This window comes from Numida meleagris, chromosome 2 (assembly GCF_002078875.1).
Source record: "Numida meleagris isolate 19003 breed g44 Domestic line chromosome 2, NumMel1.0, whole genome shotgun sequence".
In the NCBI taxonomy this organism is placed as follows: Eukaryota; Metazoa; Chordata; class Aves; order Galliformes; family Numididae; genus Numida; species Numida meleagris.
Window position 1 is genome coordinate 104038416 of NC_034410.1, and position 24812 is coordinate 104063227.

Genomic DNA, 24812 nt, shown 5'->3' on the forward strand with positions numbered 1-24812 from the left:
TAAAAAATAGGTTTGTCAACGCCTTTTATTCTCCTAATGTTCCTTTCAGTTATGAATTGGTCCTTTCTATGCTGCTGTTATCCAACCAAGAATTGGATAGCCCAGTTTCTCCCCATAGCTTCTTCCCCTCTGTATTTATCATTTTCCCTGAGGATTCTTACTCTTCTTTCTTTTCTTTTTTTTTTTTTTTTTTTGCTGCTCTCCTGCATTTCTCTTCCGCCCACAACATTTTCTATTTGTAAAAGGTTTGACATTGCTTTACATATGCTCATGTACACACGGGACTTCATATGATTGCTGCACTGAGCAACTCAGATATGCTCCAGATCAAATTCTTTTAAAATATGCTGATCTCACATATGCTGCCTACAACAAAAAAAGAAGCATCAGAACAAAAGCAGGAGCAATACTAAAGAAAGGTTTCTCCATCTTTTGAATGCATCCTAGAAAGATTTTAAGTTTACATATGGGATCTTTTCAGTAGTCACAGAAATATTATTGCCACAACTCCAAATGTTCTGTTGCTAAAATTCATACTGCATATAGAATTAATTGTTGTAAATAGGCGGTTGCGAGGATACGAGGTGTAACGAGAAAGGCCCCCTCCCCAAAGGAATAGGGACAAGTTGACCAAAGAATGTACCCGTGACGCAGGGAAAACGGCAAACTAAGATGATCCGATAAGCTACCTTTTGATATGTCAGTAGATGGAAAATACTGCTTCATGCTTCACTGCTACATGCCTCAGCAAAAATATCCAATCAGCATTAAGGGAGTAAGCTTTAGATGGCAATAGTGGATAACAAGTATTATAAAAGTAATGCTATACCTTTGAATAAAAAAAGCTTTTCTTGCTGCTATTGTGTGTGTGTCTGTGTGTGTGTGTGAATGTGCTTTCAAGTGGTGCCGAAACCCGGGAACTAAACCCGGGAACGTGTATGTGTGCTTTCAAGTGGTGCCGAAACCCGGGAACGTGTATGTGTGCTTTCAAGTGGTGCCGAAACCCGGGAACGTGTATGAGTGTGTTTTCAAGTGGTGCCGAAACCCGGGAACTAACGAACGTGTGTAAGTGGTGCCGAAACCCGGGAACGTGTATGTGTGTTTTCAAGTGGTGCCGAAACCCGGGAACGTGTATGAGTGTGTTTTCAATTAATGTTGCATGAGAAACTATAAGGGCTAACCAAGTAGATAACAGGTATTTCCATTTCCCCATATTTAATCTTTCTCATTTTCAAAAACTGATTTTCTTCTGGATAATGCAACTGATAAGACACAACACTGATGCAAATGTTTCTTTGAATAAAGTCTGAGTGAGTTTCCAAACATCTCTTTGTCACTCAGAAAAAACTTTCCTTAATAGAAACACATCATTGTCTGTATCTGAATTCAAAACGATGTGGGGTTTTTCAGTCCTTGTAGTCAGCTCCAGCTGGTGTTTCTTTCTTATTTGTTACATTATCAGGAGCCATTATCAATACTTATTATTATAAACACACTCAAAAATATTATTAACTGATTTAAGGAAAGTCACAACTTTTATCTTATGGGGTTTTTTTTTGTTTGCTTGTTTTTCCTTGCAAGGTATAAAAACAAATAGGACAATTACAACTTTGCATGGTATAAGAAAACCACTGAGTACAAGCTAATTCACTAATTTAAATTAGTTAGTATTTCAATTGATCTGAGCTGTTACTTCATTAGCATATTAATACAGTACAGCTGGAACAATAATTACAACTTATTGCTCTTTTAAAAGAGAATCTCCATACCTTAATTCCAAATTACCACATCTTTATCTTGGACTTTATTCTTTGCTGAGATACACAGTAGCATCAACTGAACCATACTTTTGAAATATCATCTGTTTGTCATTAAAACATTCCAAACATAAAGAAAAAATAAGATATAAACCAAGTGCAACAGGAGTTGCACATAATTTCCATATAAATATGTTGTGTGACTGTAGGAATATAGCTTGGAAATAGTGCTGTTTTCTTTTCTTTGCAAATTGTATCTCTACCATGTAAACTGAGAACTTTGCCTTGCTGATGAGAGCCAAATGGAAGAAAATACTCCAGGCTATGAAGCAGAGTTAATCATGTGAGCGTATTAAACTATATTGGTGGCACATATAAGATGGACTGGCTGAACTGTAAGAAGGCTTTTGTTTCATTATGAAGAGGTAACAAGCACTATGGCTAGCTAGGACATACTCCAGGTCATTATTGTGAAATTCTTTATCAAAGCATAGAAACAAAAATTCTATAATAGATTGACCTATTGCACCAGCACAAAAATCAGTAAGTTAGTGTTATGCATAAATAACATATCACCAAGGTGAAAATGTATTCAAAAAAATTAAGCCGGCTCCTGTGTGTGATGAATTCTGCTGTCTTAAAACTTGAAACTGATTCACTAGGAAATTTTGGTAATATGTGAATACATAAAAGCTCTTACCTTCCTGCAGGAGCTAAACCAGCCAGGGAAATGTACAGGTCTGATATAACAGAATTAGGGAAGGTACGAGTTGTCTTACTGACTTTTTCTTTGTTTCGTATGTTTGTCATAAGATCTTTTTTGCATTTAACTAGTTTGTTATCTAAGAAGGATATTTTATTGATACAATGCTGCTATTGCCAGATCTTTTTCCTTTCTTTTCCTTCCTTTCTTCTTCTTCTTCTTTTTTTTTTTTTTTTTTTTGACTGTTTTATGTCTTTTTGGAAGGGAATAGGAATTATGAAATGCCTAAGATTATTATCGTGATCAGAGCTTTAGGGATGCAATTTACAAAAAATGTCTATAAAAATAAGATTAGAGTGTCACATTTTGTGTAGTGCCATGGAAAGAGTCCTTCCTCTGGTAAACTAGACGTATATTAGATCTCTGTATTTCATTACTGTATCCTTTACAGTAAACAGGGAAAGTGAAAATTATGTGCACAATCATGAGTTTGAAACACAGGAGATTCTCTGCACTCCTCTTGAAAAGTAATTCTTTGCCTAGATGGTCAGGTAGAGAATATATGATGACATCTACATTCACAATGTCAAAGATAGTACTGAAGTTTTACAGATAAATAAAAAGCATATAATTGCAGGTTTTTCTATGGTATGTATCACATAATGTCTTATTATACTGCAAAGATGGTAAGAAACAGATGTAACATTTAATTTTAATCACATTTTTGTTGCAAAAAATCAAGTAATTGATTTCAAATAGTGCTTGTAATAATGTCTGGAGTCACCTGCAAACCCAGGTGATAATAACCTAGTAATATCAATATCCATGGAGTAAGATTTTATCCTTAAAAGAAAAAACCTGGAAAATCTAAAGTAGGGGAGAAATATTATATATATACTGCTGTGAGAGGTGGAAAGTGAAGGGGAAAAGCATAAGAAGATATTCTGAAATAGAATTACAACAGAGCAGAAATTTTTGTCCTAAAGGCATTTGGTACTGCTTTTAGTTGAATAACATGATGTATCTTGAAATTGATAACGCACTGCAGTCACAGGCTTAGTCATGGTCCTCTGTTAGCCTTTCATGCCTGGGTCCTGGAAATTTTTCCGTCTCTTTGAAGTGTTATTAACGGCCATCAGTTTTTGCACACTCAGATATCAGATAATAGTGATCCTAAGAACAGAAACTATATTCCTTTCTCAAGAGCGCACTTGAGGGCTTTTCCCCTCTCACAGAGAGTCTGGTATTTAATTTCATAAAGAACGGGTAAATGCTGCAGTAGGCAAGCTGTATACACCAATTCAGAAAGGTTTAAATCAAAAGGCAACCAATCAGTAAGAACGTGTGTTTAGAACAATGAGAAAATAAGAGAATTAATGAACACATATTTCTTGTAAGTTTGTTGTTCTGATGTAACAAAATATTGAAGGATATTAGTAAAGTCATATTACATTTCCTGTTTTATGAAGTTATTTAAATATATCTACGAAATGTAAGTCAAACACAAGAGGTCAATATGTTTTCAGTGGAAGAAAAAATGGTGATGTGATACTATACAGAAAATAGAAAGTCTTTTTCAAAATACAAATTGAATAAATATGCAAATCTGTCTCATTGTATTTATTCAAAATACAGAAATTACAGTCTATTAACAAAACAGCATGGCATAAAGCAATAACTTCTCATGTGACTGAAAAAGGAGGAGGCAATAATAGTCTAATCTAGAGATGTCATGAGAGGCTCAAAAATCTTCCATGAGGACAGAGAGTGATTAAGAAATGGTCTCTGAACCTGCAGTTTCAGGTTGAACCGGAAAACATTTAAACATGATGTTTGGTTCGGTGTTATATATCTAGTGCCTGCCGATTTAAGATTTAAATTAGTTAAGCCCTGTAGGGAACTGTTAGGTCACGGCTTGAACTGGTAATTGAGCCCCAGGTGAATGGGTGTGGTTGGCCCAGGGAGCACAGGAAAATTGTTTGCACCTGTGGTCCATACATGACCAGAAGGGGTGGACTCAGGGTGGAGATGTGCTGGGTTCACGTAAGGGCCAGTCACTGAAGGGAGAGCATTTCTTGGACCTGGGCTGCTTTCTGGAAGGGAGTGCTACACATCCTGAGATCTCCTTTGCCTTTTGAGTGAGTTTGCCTCTTCTTCCTACATGTGACTATTAACATACCTCTGAATAGTTCACCTTGTATTGTTAAGAACTTGTCAGAAGTGATTCTGTTTGTTTGTAAGTAGAACAGGGCTGAAGTAATTGTTATTTCACTTTTGAGTATTTAAAGTGTTTTCTATATGATAGGAAGTAAATTAGAGAAAAGCAGTAATTCTTTCTACCATCATCTTCTACTGTGCTTTTGCTGTAGCATCATGAATGTGTTTAGGTAACTTGTGTTCTTTCCTGTATTCTCAATAGAAGCTGTGTTGTAGGTAAAGAACACTACATTCTAGAATGTCATGACAATATTGTGTCCATCCCTGACACTGTATCTATAGGGGGAAAAAGGAGTGAGCAGTTTATCAGGGCATTCCATCAGGTTGATCTGCCTGTTAGTAGTAGCATTGTCAGTGTGTTTCATGAGAAAATATTATCCATATGCCTGACAGATAAAGCAAGGTTTTACTGCATTCTCATTAGTAGCTGAGCCATGTAGAGCTGATATTTTAGGTAGCTTGAAGTCATTGTTTAAAAGTTAGTTCTTGGTTGCAAGTATTTTGTGCTGTCTTTTAGTCTTAAAGTTTATTACAGGTTTCTTGTTAAGAGAACTAAAATTCCCGATTTTATTCTCAACTTTGTATCAGCAAAGTTTAGTTCTGCAGTAGCTTCAGGCAAACTCCCTGAGCATGTCTCTTCCTACAGCATCAAGATCAAGCAAGATCCCTTATCAAAACACTAGATCCTTTTTATGCTGTTACCAATCTGTGAAACACCCCAAGTCACATGGACTCTCTGCTACAGCCAAATGTGAAAATTCAGAAGTGCCCAAACAAGTGTACTGCTGCTAGCCGTGAGAAGATATCTCCTTCCCCATTCTCTTTCTCACTCCCTCTTTTTCTTATGTTGTTTCTCAGTAACAGGGAGAGCAGAAATCAGAAGTGTAGATCAGTGTAGCTTATGAAGTCCTGGGTGTCTTAATTCATGCCTAGAGCAGGTTCTGAAAGATGCGTGCAGTGGAGCAGATACGCCAGCCACTAATGTACTCATATTTTTGCAGAAGCTTTAAATGCATGTGAAATGCACACAAGGCTGCTTCTATTAGGTCTACAAAGTAAATACAAGAAGCCAGATAGGTTGCACCATCCATAAACAGTGTATGTGCTGTTTGCATCGCAAAACACTGGGTTTGTCTCTTGGTCTCCTCTTCTTCCATTCAAATTGAAGTGCCTGCAAAGATGTGGTGGACTAGTGCTTCATAGTGCTAATTTAAAAATATGCCATCATTTCAGTTTTGAATAGTAACAAATACTGCTGGGATAGTATTAGAAAACTGCTCAGGCAGACTGGAATGGTGCTCTATTACTACTACTGCCTTCTGGGACAAGTTCTTGCGGAGAGATATAGCATCATGCTGAAAGTTACGCCTGAGCTTTGATATGAGGAAACTCTGATGAAGTGCTGCAAACAAGAGACTCATAAGAAAACTGAAGTAGTTTGGATGAGCTGGCATCCTGCTCCCAAGATTGTACCTCTTATTTTCTTTATTCTTTATTTTGTGTTTTGTTTAGCGAGGTAGGTGTGTCAAGAACATCTTCCAGTCGTTCAATGTAACTCTACTAATTGATTTTTCTGTTCAGAAGTCTTGCTCACTTTCAGTGTGGAACACACAAAGAATCAAATCAGTGCTGAATTTCTGACTTAAAACTTTTAAGTTTAATCTGTAAACTCTAAAGATGACAGCCTACCTACAGTTTCAGTTGTTGCTGTGCAATAGGAACATGCCCAGGATCGGGACAGGCCACTCTGTAGGGAAGAGCTCCTTTATTGCAAGGCAGCATGGGGTCAGGTGGAGCTGGGACAAGTGGACTGAATTAGGCAAGGGATTGTTCTGTACCACCTGACATCACAAGCAATACCATAAAGCTGTGGGGGAGTCAACCAGGTGCTAAGTGTTTCTGGGGGATTGACTAGGTGTTGGTCTGTTGATTAGTGGTAAGTAATTGCTTTATAGACACATACGTATGTGTAATCACTTTTTTTTTTTCCTTTTATGTCTTATTTGATAGTTTTCATCTCAACCCACAAGTTCTATTTTGTTTCTAATTCTTTCTCTCATTCCACTACATTTGTGAGCACATGGCTGCGTGACCCTTAGTTGCATGTCTGGTTAAACTACAATTTCTGATATTCTGATGGAAAGTTCTCTCCTTCTCATACTTTTCTGCTGCTCCAGCATGACATCCTTCCCATGGGTGCAGCCCTTTCTAGTCTGATCTGACATAGGTCTTTCCCACAGACTAGTTATTGAATTCCTTTTCCATGAAGGACTACAAAGCATGGAATGGATTCAGGAGTGGACTTCTTCAGCATGAGTTCTCCCCAGGCTGCAGCTCCTGCGAAGTAGCCTGTGCCACTGTGGGTGTTCTCTCCACAAGCTGCAGTTCCATCCAGGAGTCCATTCCTGCCTGGTCTCTCCACTGGCTTAGCCTCTTTCAGGCCAAATCCAGTATGACTCTGTGGGCCTCTCCATGGTTGAATGTGGAGATCTGCTTTGCATGGTTCCCATGGTCTTCAGGGAGACAGCCTGCTACACCATGTGTCTCTCCTGGGCTGCAGGGAACTTCTGCACTGACCTTGGTGCATGCTGAGCTGTTTCTTTGACGCTGGACTCATTTCTCTCTCATAACTGCTGCACAGCATTTGTTTTCAAGTTGCTGTTGTTATTGCTGAAATGCACCACACACCCCCTCACTGTGCTCGCATCCGCTGTTTGGTCTCAATAAACATTTATCAAACATCAGTGAATGTCAGTGGGTGCCATTTTTCTGCATGGAGGAATTCAGTGACACACTGTTGCTTTATACACTCTCCTGTGTCAGTTGCCATTGCTGTCAGACTGCCCCTCTGCTGCCATCTGTCACGTGGCAACAACATGTAATGGAATATTGGTGGGAAGGTTCAACTCCTACTGCCATACCACTGACATCCACCTCTGATGTTGTGGGCCAGCATAATTAAGTAGGAGGCATTACTTTTGGAGCAGCCCTCATGTGGAGAGAGAAGGAAAAAACCACCATCCTTTGTAATGTTAATTCAGCATATAAATCATTTCGTTAATGTGGTTTAAAGTATAGCCTGATGCTGTTCCACTAATGAGCTTAATTCACTTCTATTTTTTTGTACAATCTTAGTGCTATAAAATAATTTTATTCCTGTCAGTCTTGCTCTCATAACTTATTATTGTACTTGTATTTGCTACATTATGAATTGTTCCCATGGCTGTAAAAGTAAGATATTCCATTAACTTTGACTCCTGTTTTTTCTATTAAACTTGAGATACCTTACTTTTTAATGTTGAAGGAGTGCAAAACTTGACTGTGTTATGAAAGTGCAATAACATACTGTGTCTGTTATTGGTTCATGTCTATTTCATTTTTAGTCACTGTCAAATAACAATAGCATCATATCCCTTTCCATTACAAGCTGTCTTTCTTAACCTTTGGGGGATGAAGGGGTCTCTTCAGAAGTAATGCCTTCTATTTTATTATGTTGCTCCACAAAGTCAGAGGCAGATGGTGGTGGTATGGCAGTAGAGGTTGAGCTTTCCCACTAATATTCAGTTACATTTTGTTGCTGTGTGGCCAATGGCAGTGGAGGGGCAGTCTGACAGAATGGCATCTGACATGGAAGTACATATGAAGCAAAGATGTGTCACTGAATTCTTCCATGTGGGAAAAAATTGGACCATTGACATTCATCAACGCTTGCTGAATATTTATGGGGACCAAACAGTGGGTGTGAGCACAGTGAAGCGGTGAATGTTGCATTTTAGCAGTGGTGACAGCATTGTGAAAGACAAGCCACCTTCTGGATGGCTATGCAAGTTCTTATGAGCACAGAATGCACACTCTTTCTCTTAGCTGGTAAAAATGCATAGCTAATGGTTATGACTATGCTGAAAAACAGTGTTTTGTAGCTTAGAATTTTCTCTATCCAATAGTATTATTTGTAGCTCTTGTGTAGCTTCAATGGAGAAAAATGAGGCATTACTTTCAAAGTGATAGATTCCAACCATTCAATTGCAAATGTTGATAGAAACGCATTGGTTTTAATTTAATTTACTTGTAGAATAGCTGAGTTAGCACCTACAATATAAGAAAACTGCAGTTTCCTTTTCTATCTCAGCATTATGAAACTACTTCTGCTTTCAGTTTTACTAAAGAGAAAAATGAAATGTTGTCTGTTGGTTTAAGTTGTATTGGATACCTGATTCTTTTCACACCAGTATTGGCTGAAATATTATAGTTCACACCAGTGGAAAAGGAGGAAGGCACCTTTACGTACAACCTGGAGTTAAACTAAAACTAACATTTACAAACTTGTTTCGGAAACTGTATATCTGACAGCTTATAGTCTAAACCAGTGTTTAGTGCACTGTGATCATGGGTTAAAATTAATACAAACACATAAATGCAGTTTCTTAGGAATCAACTTCAACAAAAGTTAATCCTGATATTTGTTGCATTTTTAAAACAAATAGAAGTAAATAGTAATAGATTAAAAAAAAATTTCAAATGATGGGACCAAATACAATGTTTCTTAAAGTCTAATGTTCTGTTAGCAAAAAAAATTGCACAATCTGAAACAATGATGTAATTAGAAATTCAGTGAGCTTAATGATGCTTTTTCTATGCAGACATTCTACTTTCTGCTGCTTCGGAGTTTGAAAAGAGTACAAATATGTTTCATCTTTATATTACTGACTTGCTTGTTTTAAGGATTGCGGTTTTTCTTAGACTTTCAACATTAAATATCTATCCTGAGTGTTATAAAAGAGAGAAATTTTGGCTTTCACCTTTCTATTTTCAGATTTTATATGAGCTGTGTTTGTATATATTATCCTGAACTTTCAACTGGGACCATCATACCAGACACTGAAGAAAATTAACTCTTTCCTATTTGAAACCAGGATAATATATTTACATATGTGTTAGGATATATATATTTTATGTGCTGTATTGTATTAATACTAGGACAAAGCATTTCTGAGCTTTCTTAGCAAAATCTAAGTTTCCTAATCAGAATGTCAATGCACCTACCATAGAATGGCTAGGATGGAAGGGGTTCTCAAAAATTATCTGTTGTGGGCAGGGCTGCCACACACCAGATCAGGCTGCTCAGGGATGCAGCCAACCTCGCCTTCAATGTCTCCAGGGATGTGGCATCCACAGCTTCTCTGGACAGCCTGTGCCAGTGCCTTACTACCTTCTAAATAGAAAAAAAAAAATTGTCTTTCTAACACTTAATTTAAATCTCTCCTCTTAATTTAAAACCATTCCCCCTTGTCCTGTCACTCACTAGCTGTGTAAAAAGTTGGTTTCTCTCCTGATTATAAACTCTCTTCAAGTACTGGTGTGCCACAATAAGGTCTCCCTTGAGCCTTCTTCAATCTGAGCAAGCCTGAACCTCTCAACCTTTCTTCAGAGGAGTGGTGCTTTGGCCCTCTGATCAACTCTGTGGCCCTCTTCTGGACCTGCTAGAACAGCTCCACACCCTTTCTGTACTGGGGGCCCCAGACCTAGACACATTACTTCAGATGGGTCCTCATGAGGGCAAAGCAGAGGATGACAATCACCCCCCTCTCCCTGCTGCCCACCCCTCTTTTGACATTATTTGCTCTTTGCTTTTTCATGTATGAATCAAGTAAAAGACAGCATCAGGCCCTTTATCTAGTTGTCTCGGGTAGCTAAGGCCTTTAGGAGATAGTTAGTTCCTTCTTCAGTGAATTATCTCATGAAGATAACTTGAATAAGCGCCATCTCAAAGGACCCATTCTTCTCAAGACATTTCATAAACTACAGAAAGAGGAAATATTTAATGCTCTTTCATAGATTCTTTGTTTGATTTCTGAAGCTAGTTTACAAATTAGCTTTTCAGTTAAGTTAAATAGGATGAAATGCACACCTAGTAAAGCCTAATAGCACTCCTGTGGCCATTCATTCGCTCATCTGAAATGCGCATATTGTTTGTATTCCTTTGTTAGCAATGAAGGGTTGCTTATGCTTCTCTAATGCTATAGAAAGAGTTGTGTTTAAGATTAGAAGTTCTTTGTTCTTCTTGAAAGGTTCCTGTTGTGTATATGTGTGTTTATCTTTATTATAGAGGGAATGCATAATCCAGAATTTATTCTATCCATTTAGTGAAAATGTGGGGTATTTTATTCAGACAGTACACAGATACGTAATACTTGTAGTACATAAGACTCATCCGTAGTACACACAAGGATTTTTAAAAAGTTAATTTTATTTGGAATTGTGTTAGAAACTTCACTCTTTTTTTATTCTGAATTTAATAGCTAGACCCTTTCTTATTTCCTTGTTGTTTTTTCTTCTTAAGGATGTTTATAATGAATGTAATTTGAAGAACTATGAAACATCTTTTCCAGTTTCAGTTTCTGGGTATAGAACTCATCTTGGAGATATATATATATATATATATAAATTTCTAGGTTGGAAATTTCAGAGCAGAGCAAGTATAGGGAAAAAGGTGTGGGGGGAGGGGAAAAAAAATGAATCATGAGGGACTGAAACTGAAAAGTTAATGATGGAATTATAGACTTTTAAAAACCTGTGTGATACCATGCCAGAGACCACATTGTATCCACAAAATGTAAAAAGAATAATTGATCTCAAGTCTAAGTGCAGCGTGACTGAAGATACGGTTATATAATGAACAAAATGTCGTAATAACTTCTAGCCCTGACTATATATTGACAAATAAGTCAGTTTTCCAGCACTGTTACCACTATTATTTGACTCTAGTAATCCAGATATGATTCAATTTGACTCTTGAATTGATTGCGAATGATTTTCAAGCTGCTGTGAACATATTTTAAGAAGCAGGAATTACAAAAATGATGTGTGGGATTTGAGGAAGAAATGGATAATTCTGCTTTGTTTGGTTTGGAGGGAGGAAGAGAAATTAAACAATAATAGGAGCAGCTGTTATTTTTAAGGATGTTGAGACCTCTGAAACTTAAATCTGAGAGTTTTAAATCTTGTATGATTCAAAATAGGATTTCAATATATATTATTACAATAATGAGGTTAAATATAGAATGGCATCCCTAAACTAGTGTATCCATTTTTATTTTTATTTTTATTTTTATTTTTTTTTAAGTAGCTTTGGACTTCTGTATGCTACCTACTGTCAGTATGTAAAAGAAGTGGAAAACAAATGTATTATCTATAGTGTATGTGTATTCCTTCACTTTTCTTGGCCCCGGTACTTCTGCAGACTTTAAAGGGGTCAAATTAAGTTTAAAAACTAGCAGTGAGAAGCAAAGGAATTATAATGAATTCTCTAATGATTTTTTTTTCATCCTGGAGAATCATATTAATTTCTACATTAAAAAAAATATTGAACTACTTTCATAGTGAAAAAAATCATCACCTTGTACAGTTTTTATGGACATCATCCTGTGGTTCAAATTAATACTCAGAAGAGAATATTCCATTTTGGAGACTATATGCTGAGCAGTGACTGATTAACTGAAGTAGTAGTAAATTGCATAAACAATAGGTATTTTGCTGGATCTATTTAATCTGACATTATGTACTATAATAAGGACTAAACTGTAGTGAAATATTTTGAAAATTGTGGTCTGTAATATGATCCTGCTGGTTTGTTTTGTAATGGTGAGGAGTAAGCAATTTTCAGTCCTGATTTTAAAAAAATAAATCATAATACCTATAAAATAATGTACGCAAAGTGATTTTAATGCTAGTATCATTTCAAGTTTTCTGGTTTTTTCCTAGACTGGATATGAAGTGACTGAACATGAAACTGCTTTCGGAACATCTTCAGAGTTGCTCTGTGTGAACAGAACTGTAGCATCAAAATTAATCAGTTCAACACATTGAACTGTGCACACTATCGTGACGGCTTGTGTTTCATGGCTAGGTGAGCTGCTGGTTACTATCTGGCTTTGAATTCTGAATATTTTCACTCAGGCTGGTACTCCTGAATTTAAAAATAACAATAACAAATATTAAGAAATCTCAGGGAAAGCTGCAGTTATTTTATTATTGTGATATGTACTGAAATGAGCTTTCTTACAGCAAAAGTAACCTTTTAATGAAAAATTTCATGTCTTAATTAATTGAGTGGCAAGCTAAAAGCAATTATCTACTGATTATTACAAAAGTAGCTGGTACATCTATAGCTACAAGGATGTCAGTGTTTCCATTATAGATCCTGTTATTCTAGGTTCTAAAAATCCGTAAGTTATTGAAATGGCACAAAAGTTAAAAGATTAGAAACGACCTCTCTGGAAGAAAATCTTGGTTTCCAGCCACTTCCAGATTATTTAACTGAAAAAAGAATAATAGTTTGAAATTTAAATACACATTGTGCAGGCTTCGCAATTTGGAAGGACTTCACTGAAAATAATGACGTTTACCTTACACTCAAGTCTTCCTATATTATTTAAAACATAATAACATGATTTTCTTTAGAGTATATTCATCAGAAGTATATAAACATTATACAGGAGTTTCAGTGACACTCTGGGTGATGTGAAGGGAGATTATATTTTAACTTCCAGTGTAATAACTGCCTCGTCTGGTTGCTGCTGGTAATTATACCTGTTCTTTACTGCATACAGCCAACTGTCATTTGGGGAAGAGGGTTGTTCATTCTATAAGAATGAGCTTCTGGCTTTTGATATCTGACATAGTAGGATATTAGGAAACACTTCTTTCTGAACCACTGGTGAGCCATTGGAACAGGCTGCTCAGGGAAGTGGTGGAGTCACCATCTCTGGACGTGTTCAAGAAACACGTTGATGTAGCCTAGAACAGTCCAAGTTGGAAGGGACCTCAGAAGATCATCAGATCCAAACTTTTGTGGGAAAAGGGAATCTGGAAGAGAATACCTTGTACCCTGTCCAATTACATCTTGAAAACCTCCAATGATGATTATTCTAACATGTCCCTGGGGAGGTGGTTCCGTTGATTTATTGTTCTCTCTGTTAAAAAAAAATAATAATAATAAAAAATCTTATGTATATCAGAACAGAACTCAAGCCGATGTTATTCGGCTTGAATATTTTACCCTTTGTCTTCTCCACGTGGCTCTGTGTGATGACAGAGCTTCCATCGTCTTTGTAGCCACCATTTAACTTCTGAAATATGCACATCTAGACTTCACAGTATGGATCCATTTGGCTAATAACGCATCACTGCATGGAAAAACAAATAACCAGTAGTTATGTTCTGTAATTCTTTCATGACAGATCCTTCTGGAGAGAACTGCAGCTTTCTATTGCAACAAGCCAGAAAACCCTCCTCAGTATCTTGCACTGAATTTTCCTAAATTTCTTAAATTTAGTTTGCCCAAATTATAAAAATGCATAGAAATCATAATATGAAGCTTCTTGGAAATAATAAAATATCTCACTCCCTATATAAACATTAAATGATGACTCAATAGGAAGAACCTATGGAAGATGGAGTTACACCATGTGTTTTGTCTTCCATTTGGTCTTGTCTCTTCACATATCATAGAATCATAGCACTTAGGGGCAGAGTTTAGTTGGCATGGTGGTGATGGGTTGAGGTTTGGATGGTACCAGCCAAGAGTCATATCTCTAGCCAGTTACACTGAAAGTGACTGTATTTGTAACTGCTCCTAAGAAGTAAGCACTCCCACCACATTCAAGTGAGCTATTGCCTGCAAACCAGGGACAAGCCATTTTAAGGCTGTGATATTGTATAGTTACAATATTATAGTACTTTAATTATGCTCCAAGGGGAGGAAAGCCAACAGTGCTATTTTTTGTATGCCAAGGGGCATGGTTTACGCATTTTTTTTTTTATTCGTGTTTTGTTTAAAATAATGCAAACATGAGCAGGCAGGTCTTAATCACATCAGTCTCAAGTCGTAGGAAATTTCTGAGACAAAAATAGTTTATTTTTCATTATTTGAATATTTGACACTCTTAATACGTGAACTTGCTATCTAAATAGATTAAGTAAGCAACAGTCTATCTGAATATTTTATCTGAAATGAAAATAAAATGAAAACCAGGAAGAAATTAAATTTGGCTGCAATGAGACAGAGCAGACCAGTCTTTCTGAAAGAAATGCCTGGATTATAAGGCAAATATTCAATCTGAGTTCCTCTGCTACTGTCTTTTTCTCATGAATCATTTTCTAAGATCTGTGACATATTTTTTTTCTTCTTGTCATCATTTAGGTCAAACAATTCTGTATTGTATGCAGGCCTGCACATGTGAGATGTAGTATGGATTGATTTTTTTTTTTTTTTTAGAAGAAGAATCTTTTATGTTAGGACCAAAAAGTTTAATAAGAACAAGTAAATATTCAGGGATTTGTACATTGTTTTTTTGGTTGCATTAGACGGGCACAGGATGAAAATAAAAGAGCAAAGCAACATCTCGTTTTTGTATTTCTAGTGACATTTTTTTTCTGGTTACAATCAATTTCAACACATTTTTTTGAACGATTGTAAGAAAACTTAGCAGTCTTGTTTGTATTGTCTGTAGCATGTTAAGTCTTGCTGTAGCAAGCAAGAAAGCAATATTGGGATGCTGTATTTCATCTACTGTTGATTGGTGGCTGTGGTCACTCAGCTCCCTGCAGTTGTAACAAGTACTCCACAAAACAGCTGTCTTGTGTACACAAATTGACCATACCACATTGTTTTGATTACTGAGTTTGGCAGAGACAGCTGATGAAAGTTGCAATGTTTTTTCAGCAAGTACTTAAGAATGTACGTTTGGAGGATTCATTTTAACTCCTTTGCTTCCCTGTTTTAGATTAAAAACTGGGTGCTTAAGAGGTAACAAGGATTTTTATTATGGTAGAACTGCTTTACAGAGTAGTATTATATTATTCCTTATGTTCTTGATCAACTTACCGTGGCTACATTTACGGCATCTTATATCGCAAATTTTGTGACAGATTGCAAATGGTTGTCTTTTGGCTCCTTCATGGACACTGTGGTCAAATGTAGTTGTTTGATAATTCTGTAATTCAGACTGCAGCACTGGAGCTCATCAAGAGGATTCATGATTGATACGTACGATGAATGTACTGCCTGACCATTTGGCTCAAATGTACTTTTATGTTTTCAGAACATTCAGTACACTTTTGCTGTCCTAATACTGTATAATAATCACCAATTGTTTACAAAGTATGAGAGACTTAAGCATGTTTTTACTAATACCATTGTGGGCCAATTTTTGAAGATAAAAATCAGATCTGGAGCTGGGATGTCTATGTCATAGTCATAATATAAAGTTACACTGTTCTTTAAAATCCTTTTACTCCTGTAATTACTATTATGTACATTTCGTTTGTATATAACAGCTCGGTGAAATGTAGAGCAAAACGAGTTTTTCTCTCCTAATACTGATCTATCAGATACATCCCTTTTGTATTTTTGTAAGAGAAGTAAAACTCTGCAACTATTACAGAAAGGAGAAAATGTCATTGGAGGTTACAAATAGACTAATTATAAACTGACAAATTCAAATGTAATCCAAAGGTAATCATCCTTTCGTACTGGAGTAAACCACTTCACAGTTCCTCTTCAGAGATCAGCAGATTATAATGTATTTAAATATTCCTGCTTAAAAAAATGGAAGGGGGGAGAAGGTAATTTTGCAGTTAACCAAATATTGCTCATCAAATTCAGAAGGGAAATAGTTTCTAGGTCTTCATAAACTAACAGATGACAATAGATGTAGGTGAATGAATATTGGAAGCAAGTACTTGAAATGTGAAACTCCATCAAAAATACTTTGATGCAAATTTTGAGATAAGAATGAGTGCCTGGACATAATCATCTGAGAAAAGCAAATACGAAACTATTGAATTACAAGATAGAAATGATGGAAAAAACACTGAGGTGGGTGCCTGTTTTCTCCAGTTCATGCAGCAGGAGAATATACGATATTTTAAAAAAGAAAAAGCTGTCATATTGAATACACAATTCATTTCAATATTCCTTTATAAACTTGATTTTCAAGGCCAAAATATGTTAAGTATAACGTGAATGAACAAAAACTGTGTGCTGTTTAAAATGAAAAAAACAAACTTCTACTGAAGTTTTCAAGGAACTTTGTAGAGCAATAACAGATATTTGTCTAGTAAGGACTTTCTTTTAGAATCCCTGCACATATTCTTACCACAAAGTGTGGAATAGATGGAGCTTTGATCTTTTTGTGACTATCTCAGTGCTAAGTGCTCTTAAATATATAGAACAAAACTATATAACTAAAAATTATCCTTTTCTGCTTTTTAATTTTAATAACTGTTCAATTTTAATGTGTGTTCTGCAACTCCTTTAAGTGGTAAAGCTCATCTTGTAGGACTCCACAGTTGTTAGGGAATATTTCCTTTGAACACAGAATCAAAACCAGTAACAGGATAGAAAAGCACAGACTTACTGGATTTGATCAGTGAATCTGTTTGGTGGTTTTGTCCTGTTCTTTATGTACTTGTGTGAGTTTCCTCCCATGTGGATTACCTGATATTTAAGAATGTATGGACTGATGCTAAACCTGTTTCTTCCGATGATACAACTTTTCTGTACTTATAAGGATGTCAGGGTTGTATGTGTCTGTTTTCTTTTTCAGTTTCCCTGTAGTTTCTTCTAAACCTCTAGAAATATTTTGAAGTACAGCTGAAACTTCTAGGTTTTAACTCAACTCCATAATAATTATAGGTCTTGCCATAATGCAAGTTAGGAGCTCAGCAGATAAGAGAGTAGCAACCCTCTAACTTTATCAAAGGAGTCTGAAGATAACAAAAAAAGACAACAGTGCAGATGGTGTACTGAAGTGAGCATTACCGATATAAGTCTACTCATTTAGCATATGATAACTGATAAAATATTTTCACCTTACATCATACATTCATTTCCAGAAATACATACAGTTCTGAACCTAATAATGAAGACAACCTATTTGGACATTATCTTTGGTCTACTTACTCCAGTATCTTCATTTGTTTTCCAAAGGTTGAGCACTACTCTTTAAATAATTATATTTTCATTTAAAGTAATACAACATTGTTTGTCAGGTAATATTATTGCTCATCTTATTTTTTTCTCTCACAACAAGGGTTCTTAGAAACTTGGCGCAGAGCAAATGTTCACAAACAGTACAAATTAAAAAGTCTGGAAAATACCATAAAATCAGATTATCAGACTTTCTTCAGAGAAATGTTTTCTAATCTCTATTTTTACAGTCCTTAAAGTAGGAAATACAGAATGAAAAAGTTGAAGCTCTCTCATGTTAAAATACTGCTTTTAAGTCAATTTTAAAAATTATAATTTCAGTTTACTGACATAAATAGAACAAATGTATTTCTTAGCATCTTGAATTTCTATGGGTACTGTAAATTATCTGACCAAGAACATGTGTAATGGTTACATTTTTACATTCAAACTTGTATAATTATGTGTTCACTATTCATGCTGTGTTATTCACGAAACTAAGTTTATGGCTCCTTCATTGATCAACACACTAGGGATATACCAAAAATGTTGCTGTGCGATATGAGGTATACATAAAAAAGATACTTAAAAAAAAATCAACTCACCCAAACAGAACATGAAGAAATAATCAAAACTTGGTGAATTATATGCAATGAATACTAAAAATGAACTGTTTTATGAAAGTCTGTAAATGAGCTCTTTTTTTGCTTAAACTTTTTGTGAATAGTTGTGCATAAAGTTTTTTTTAACTGAAATTAAAAAATTTAAACTATTTTTAGTTCAGCTCATGTGGTGTTTGCTCAGTATGTATGTTTTATGTGACTCATTTTCTCAAAACTATTAAAATTATCTCAAGACTATGGCAGATATTGTAATAGTTACATGTTATCTGTGTCTTCTGTTAGTTATGATAAGTAGTACCACCTTTGATTACATGGTGGATACAGAACATAATTACAGGGTTTTTAAGCCAAACAAAATGTTCTTAGTAAATGTTTCAGAACTTTTCAGTCATTAGTATCAGTCATAATAATGCAATATGGCTTATAAAAGCATGTTTTATTTCCAGTGAATTGATTAAGTTGTATCTGTTTTCAGGTAGCACAATGACCTTATTCAGAGAAAAAAAGAAGCAATTTTGTTTTTACTGCTAAACTGAAAATCTTAAAAATAAAATGATTAAATAAAATAGCAGCCTTAGACCTTTTCTAATGTTTCTACTAAACAAGATGATGGGAAAATAGTAATCACAGGCTTTTCCATGCACAGACAAAATGTGTTTGAAAGCAGATTTGAAAACAGCCCTATAGCTTTCAGAATAGCCTTTTGATACATTTAAGGCAATTTACAAAGTAGCTATATACCATTACTCCCTTTATACACAATTGATTCTTGGCCCTCATTTAACACTCCTAATGTTCCATACATTAAATAGAAATTCCATCACATGTCAGCTTTAATAGCTCTTTCTGCTATTCTTTCCTCAGATATATTCTCATTTTCAGTTGAAATACCAGAGTTTATTCTGCATTTGGTAGTCTGCAGAAAAGGATTAGGACCACCATCACAAAAACTATTTCCCACTAAATCCTTCAAAGGAGATGTCATTCTACTGCTCATTCAGCAGTTATCACTGAAAAACTTATAGGACTGAAAGAACAGTATCTGACGGGGCCTTTCAGTATCTAAAGGGGGATCTATGGGAAAGAAGGGGACAGACTCTTTAGCAGGGTCTGTGGTCATAGAACAAGGGGAAATGGCTTCAAGCTCAAAGAGGAGAGATTCAGGTTAGATATAAGGAAAAAAATCTTTCATAGTGAGGGTGGTGAGGCACTGGAACAGTTTGCCCAGTGATGTAGTTGATGCCCTGTTCCTGGAGTCTTTCAAGGCTAGGCTGGATAATGCACTGGGCAATGTGATCTAGCCATCAGTGTCCCTGTTCACTGTGGGGGAGTTGGACTAGATGGCCTTTTCAGGTCCCTTCCATCTCTAAGGATTCTGTGAAATATGAACAGATAAAGCAGCTTATGAACAAAGCTGAATAGAAGTTTTATTAATCGTTCCCATTTATTCTAGATGAAGTTCAAGACATCTAAAATTTATTCATACCCAAATTTAAGAGGATGATCAGGAAGTCAGTTTGAATTATAATCTAAAGTCTAGAATTTAAACAATGTTAACGTCTTCAGTGTCACTTGAAGGTCTTAACCTTTATTCTGAAGGGGTGGTTTTGGCTGTACTTCTTCCCGAGGAGGAACTCCTCAGCAGTAGAATATATAAATTGTTTAAAAGTTCCTTGATATCGTTGCATACACTCAATTCTCTGAAAGAACCAGTCATAAGCAAGAACTGAATTGCACTCCAAACTAGCTATGCTGTCTACATGATCTGAAAAACAGGGTAGGACATGAATTCTTTTAGATGCAGTATATTTGACTAAGTAGAATATCCTGATCAAAAGTACGAATGAAATTATGATACTGGTGAAAGGAAGCTGACAGGTATGTTAGTGTATGTGTCTGTATTCCAGAAAACTTAGAATAGTATTGCAAAGATGACCAGTTTAGGTTGGTTAGGTATTAGCTTTTGTGTAGTGTGATTGATATAACATACTGAAAAGGATCACACCCCATTGTACTTCAAAGTCACATTGAGCATGAGTGGTAAGAGGTAAGCAAAGCATACTGAGAGAAAAAGACATTAACAAAATCAGAAAACAGTCAGAGTGCTGATATTTTAAAGCAAAGATCTGAGCATCTCCCACATGATTTTTTCTCTAAAATCATAGAATCATAGAATCATAGAATGAGCTAGGTTGGAAAAGACCTACAAGATCATCCAGTCCAACCATCCACCTACCACCACCAACCCCACTAAACTATGTCTCCCAACGCTATATCTAAATGTTTCTTGAACACCTCCAGGGACGGTGACTCCACCACCTCCCTGGGCAGCCCATTCCAGCACCTGACCACTCTTTCAGAAAAGTAGTATTTCCTAATGTCCAGCCTAAATCTCCCCTGGCGCAACTTGAAGCCATTCCCCCTCGTCCTGTCACTAGTTACAAGAGAGAAGAGGCTGACCCCCAGCTCACTACAACCTCCCTTCAGGTAGTTATAGAGAGCGATGAGGTCTCCCCTGAGCATCCTCTTCTCCAGACTGAACAATCCCAGATCCCTCAGCCTCTCCTCATAAGGCCTGTGCTCCAGACCCCTCACCAGCCTCGTTGCCCTCCTCTGAACACGCTCCAGGGCCTCAATGTCTTTTTTGCAGTGAGGGGCCCAAAACTGGACACAGTACTCAAGGTGGGGCCTCACTAGGGCTGAGTACAGAGGGAGAATGACTTCCCTACTCCTACTGGCAACACTATTTCTGATACAAGCCAGGATGCCATTGGCCTTCTTGGCCACCTGGGCACACTGCTGGCAAAATAGTCAAGAAGATTTGAACAGCCACATTTTACTCACTAATCTATGTGTATACAGAGGTACTATCCTTTCTGAGGCAGAAGGAAAGGATAACAGTATCTAAATGGATAATCCTAAACCAGGTTCTACATTTTCACAGTCTGGAAAGCTGTTGTACTTTGACAGTCATGGTGCATTCCATCATATTCACATGTTCAACATTATTCTACAAGAAAAAAGATAAAATCATAACATTTAATAGCTCCTTTATTGGTTCTTAAATTTAGGCTGATTTGTGAACAAAAGAAAACAGTCTATAATTGCTAGTATTTGGAATAACCTTTCAGGTGTTCGTCTTGTAACAGTTTATAGGTACTACTGTTCTAAAACTTATAAATGCAAAGCTTTTTTAAATGAAAGGAAGAAGAGGAAAAGAAAAAATAAACACCAACAGCTTTGGATTTTGACTTACAATACTTTTCTTTCCTATTCTTAACTGTCATTTAGTGGGAGTTTGCATGATTTAAAAATGGTATTGGGAGCATTTTGGTAAAACTATTTGTGTTTTTTTTTTTTCAGTGAATATCCCTCCAGAAGATAGAGAATAGCCTCTTATTTTCTCTAGACACATTTCAAACTGATGTTTGGGAATTTCCAAGCCTACAGTTTCCAAGATCCCCTCATTTTCCAGGATATTTTAAGCAGCAAGGTATTCTAGGTTTTTTTTTTTTTATGTAGAAAAATATGCTTGATGCTCTTTGAAAGCTGTTCCCAGGTTTCAGCGTGCATACTGACATCTACCACAAGCAATGTTGCAAGAGTCATTATGTGTAATGCTTAATGACTTTGAAAGGGAGACAATGGAAGAAGTGCAACTTTCCAGAAGTATGCCTGCATTCATCGTTCATGTAAGCCCTTAAATAGCTGCATAACACAGATTCTTTTTGCTGAAAAGTCACCACCTGCTTCATGCAGACTCTGCCATCCAGCCTTCTGGCTGTCTCTGCCTGAGGCCAGCGCTAGCATGGCACAGCTTAGATCTTCTTGATGGGATACCATGGGACAGCATCCATGTGCTTGGGAGCACTGCCTTGCTGCTTGTGCTGCCACCCCAGGCTCCCAGCTCCGTGAACACTGTGGTCCATCCTGCCTTAGCTTCTTCCTGACTTAAATCCTACTACAATATACGAAGGCCTTAAATATGCATCATCTTATGATGCTTTAAAATACCACTGAACTACAAATACAGAACTCAGTGTGTGATTAGGAAAAATAAAGGGCATTAACCAAACGTGGATGTGAATGTCCAGAAGATTGCACAGACATGCACATCCAGTGGTTTTTCTCAAACCTCAGCGTAGAGCTTAAAAGTGAATTAAAAAAAAAAATCCTTATTCAAAATGCAAAAGAACTAATCTTAGGAAACATCCTAATTTCCATTGCTCCTCAAACACTCTTCTGATAGCATCATCAATGATTTTACCTATAAATTGCAAAGAATTTGTTTTCTTTCTACTTTTTCTGGATTGTTGTCTTGAGAGGCAATGGTCATTAAAAAAGCTTAATGGTCATGTGAACAAAAAATTGTATAATTGTCCATTGGAAATCATCAAGCAGGCCAGTAAAACACTTATGAGGGAATTAGTCTTTCTCTCGTCTTTGTAAAGATAGAGACAGAAGGTGAAAGCAAAACATAACAGAAGAAATGTACAGAAACACATCAAATCAAACCAACCAACCAAATAAAATGTACATGGAAAATGGGGTAAAGATTTGATGAAATGGAAAAGGGAAGAGAATGACTCTGGACTTGTCCATAAAATCTAATGTGAGCACTAAGAGTAGATGAGGATCATGAAGCATAGATAAATACGTATACTGATGTCCCGCTATTATGCTTACAGCTGAATTTCAAATGTACTATATGAAGTGCAATTGTTCGGTGAGCAGAAGCCTATGTGTTACATGCACCAATTTTAAAGAGTCTTTTCAAAACATAATGTGAAACTAGGTTGTTTGTTAAAACAGATTTAAGTTTTTTGAGCATACACGTTGATGATAGGCATGACTAAAATAGCTTGTCCCATTTTTATGAAGCCTCCACAAAATTCTATTTAATTTCCTCTTTGACTATATTTACATGCAGTCTTCTTTTGTATTCTTAGACTGTGGTTTCTTGTATCTTTTCAGTCTTCCCTTCTAAAAATCAATTATGTGCTGCTTCTCAGACTGTTTTCTGATACTTTCATTTCAGCCTCCTGCTGACTTAACATGACTTTGTTGCAGCACCTCTAGATATCTTAAAATTCACTCTTTATGGAATTCCTTCTAAGTTCACTTCTGTAAAGCAGAAATGCCCATCTCCTTTTTAAACATTTAAATATTACCTTTGAGATTCATGCTGAGCTCTGAAAAGCATCACTGGATGTGCATGAGGAGACTTCAATGGACTAAGCATGTCTATCCTAGAGTAATTCTTAGGTGCTGCTCAGATGAAGATGTCGCTCAGAAATCCTGTAGTCACGTTGCACTACTAAAATTTGGTCACTTCTGCAGGCTGTGAAACATTCTTTATGAAGCCTCGGAGTTGTTCTGTTTCCTTCAATTTTCTTGAAGATTATTAGCAAATGTTTAGTCTTCTTACTTTTGGCAAGCCAAATTTATTAGCTAAAAATGATCTGTTTTCATGTTCTTTTTGACTTTTATAATTTTGTCTGTAAATTGTTCTGCTTTGTTATTTGTTTACTTGTTTTTCATTTTTTGTAGCAATCATGACACACTGAAGCATCTGAATTTTTTTGTTGTTAAATCTAATCTTCCCATCTGAAGCATGAAATTCTGAAAGAAGAGCTTACTTGCTATTAGTCTTCTTATTTTCCACGCTCTGCAATTTGACATCTAAAACCTCTGATATTTCTGTATCTTACCTAATGTCTGAAGTATGTCAGATATAACTCAAGCTTAGCAAGAATATGTTGTGAATCTTCAATGATGAAAAATACTGCATAATTTTGTATCTTTGTCCACCAATGTAAAGCTGTCAGACATCCAGTGACATTAGAGTAGATCTGTTTTTTGTCATGGGGCTGTAAGATCCAATATTTTATGCAATAAATGCCACCTGCTTGGAAAACACTGGTCTATATTTATTTTAAGAAACTTCAATTTCAGTTTTCTGTCACGTTGAAGACATCAAATACTTGAATTTTCTAAGCTGACCTTTTTTCCTTTAGTTTACTCTTCCATTCTTTCTAACACTCTCTTCCACTTTCATGTTAAACCTTCTGAAAATTTTTTTTGAATTCATAGAATTCTGCTTTTCTTCACATCTCAACAAGTGGTTGATGTGATAGCTTTCAAACAATACTATTAAAATATAGCTCAGCAGATTTTTAGTTTCATTTTGTCTTTAAAAAATAATAGGGAAAAAATTTGCTTTTTAAAATGTTCACAATTCTTTACAAAACACTTTTTAATTTTTCTTGGGTGAATGAAATTATACATCGTAGTGCATTTGAAGACTTGTGACTAAAACATATCCCGTGGATAACAAAGATCTGTGCCTAGGTCTAAAATCTGAATTATGTGCAACAGTAAAGTTACTAACAAAATAAGGTAGATAAAAAGGAAGTTGGTTGTAATTAATATGCAAACTCAGATGTAACTGCAATTAAATTTGCAAGCATGCATGATAGTCATACTTTATCTTTTCAAGAATGACAAATAATCACAAGTATTCAGTTGTGATATAACGGTAT

The 24812-nt window shown here is 36.1% G+C and overlaps 1 long non-coding RNA gene across 2 annotated transcripts; it reads left to right on the forward strand.

The window, feature by feature from the left end:
* Positions 1057-24187, forward strand: LOC110393417. 2 transcript variants are annotated; one of them, XR_002435002.1, is made up of 4 exons: positions 1057-1195; positions 12439-12583; positions 21634-21763; positions 23821-24187. It is a non-coding gene; the product is annotated as an uncharacterized LOC110393417 (long non-coding RNA). The 2 variants fall into 2 exon arrangements; XR_002435003.1 differs by lacking the exon at positions 1057-1195 and adding an exon at positions 4388-4598.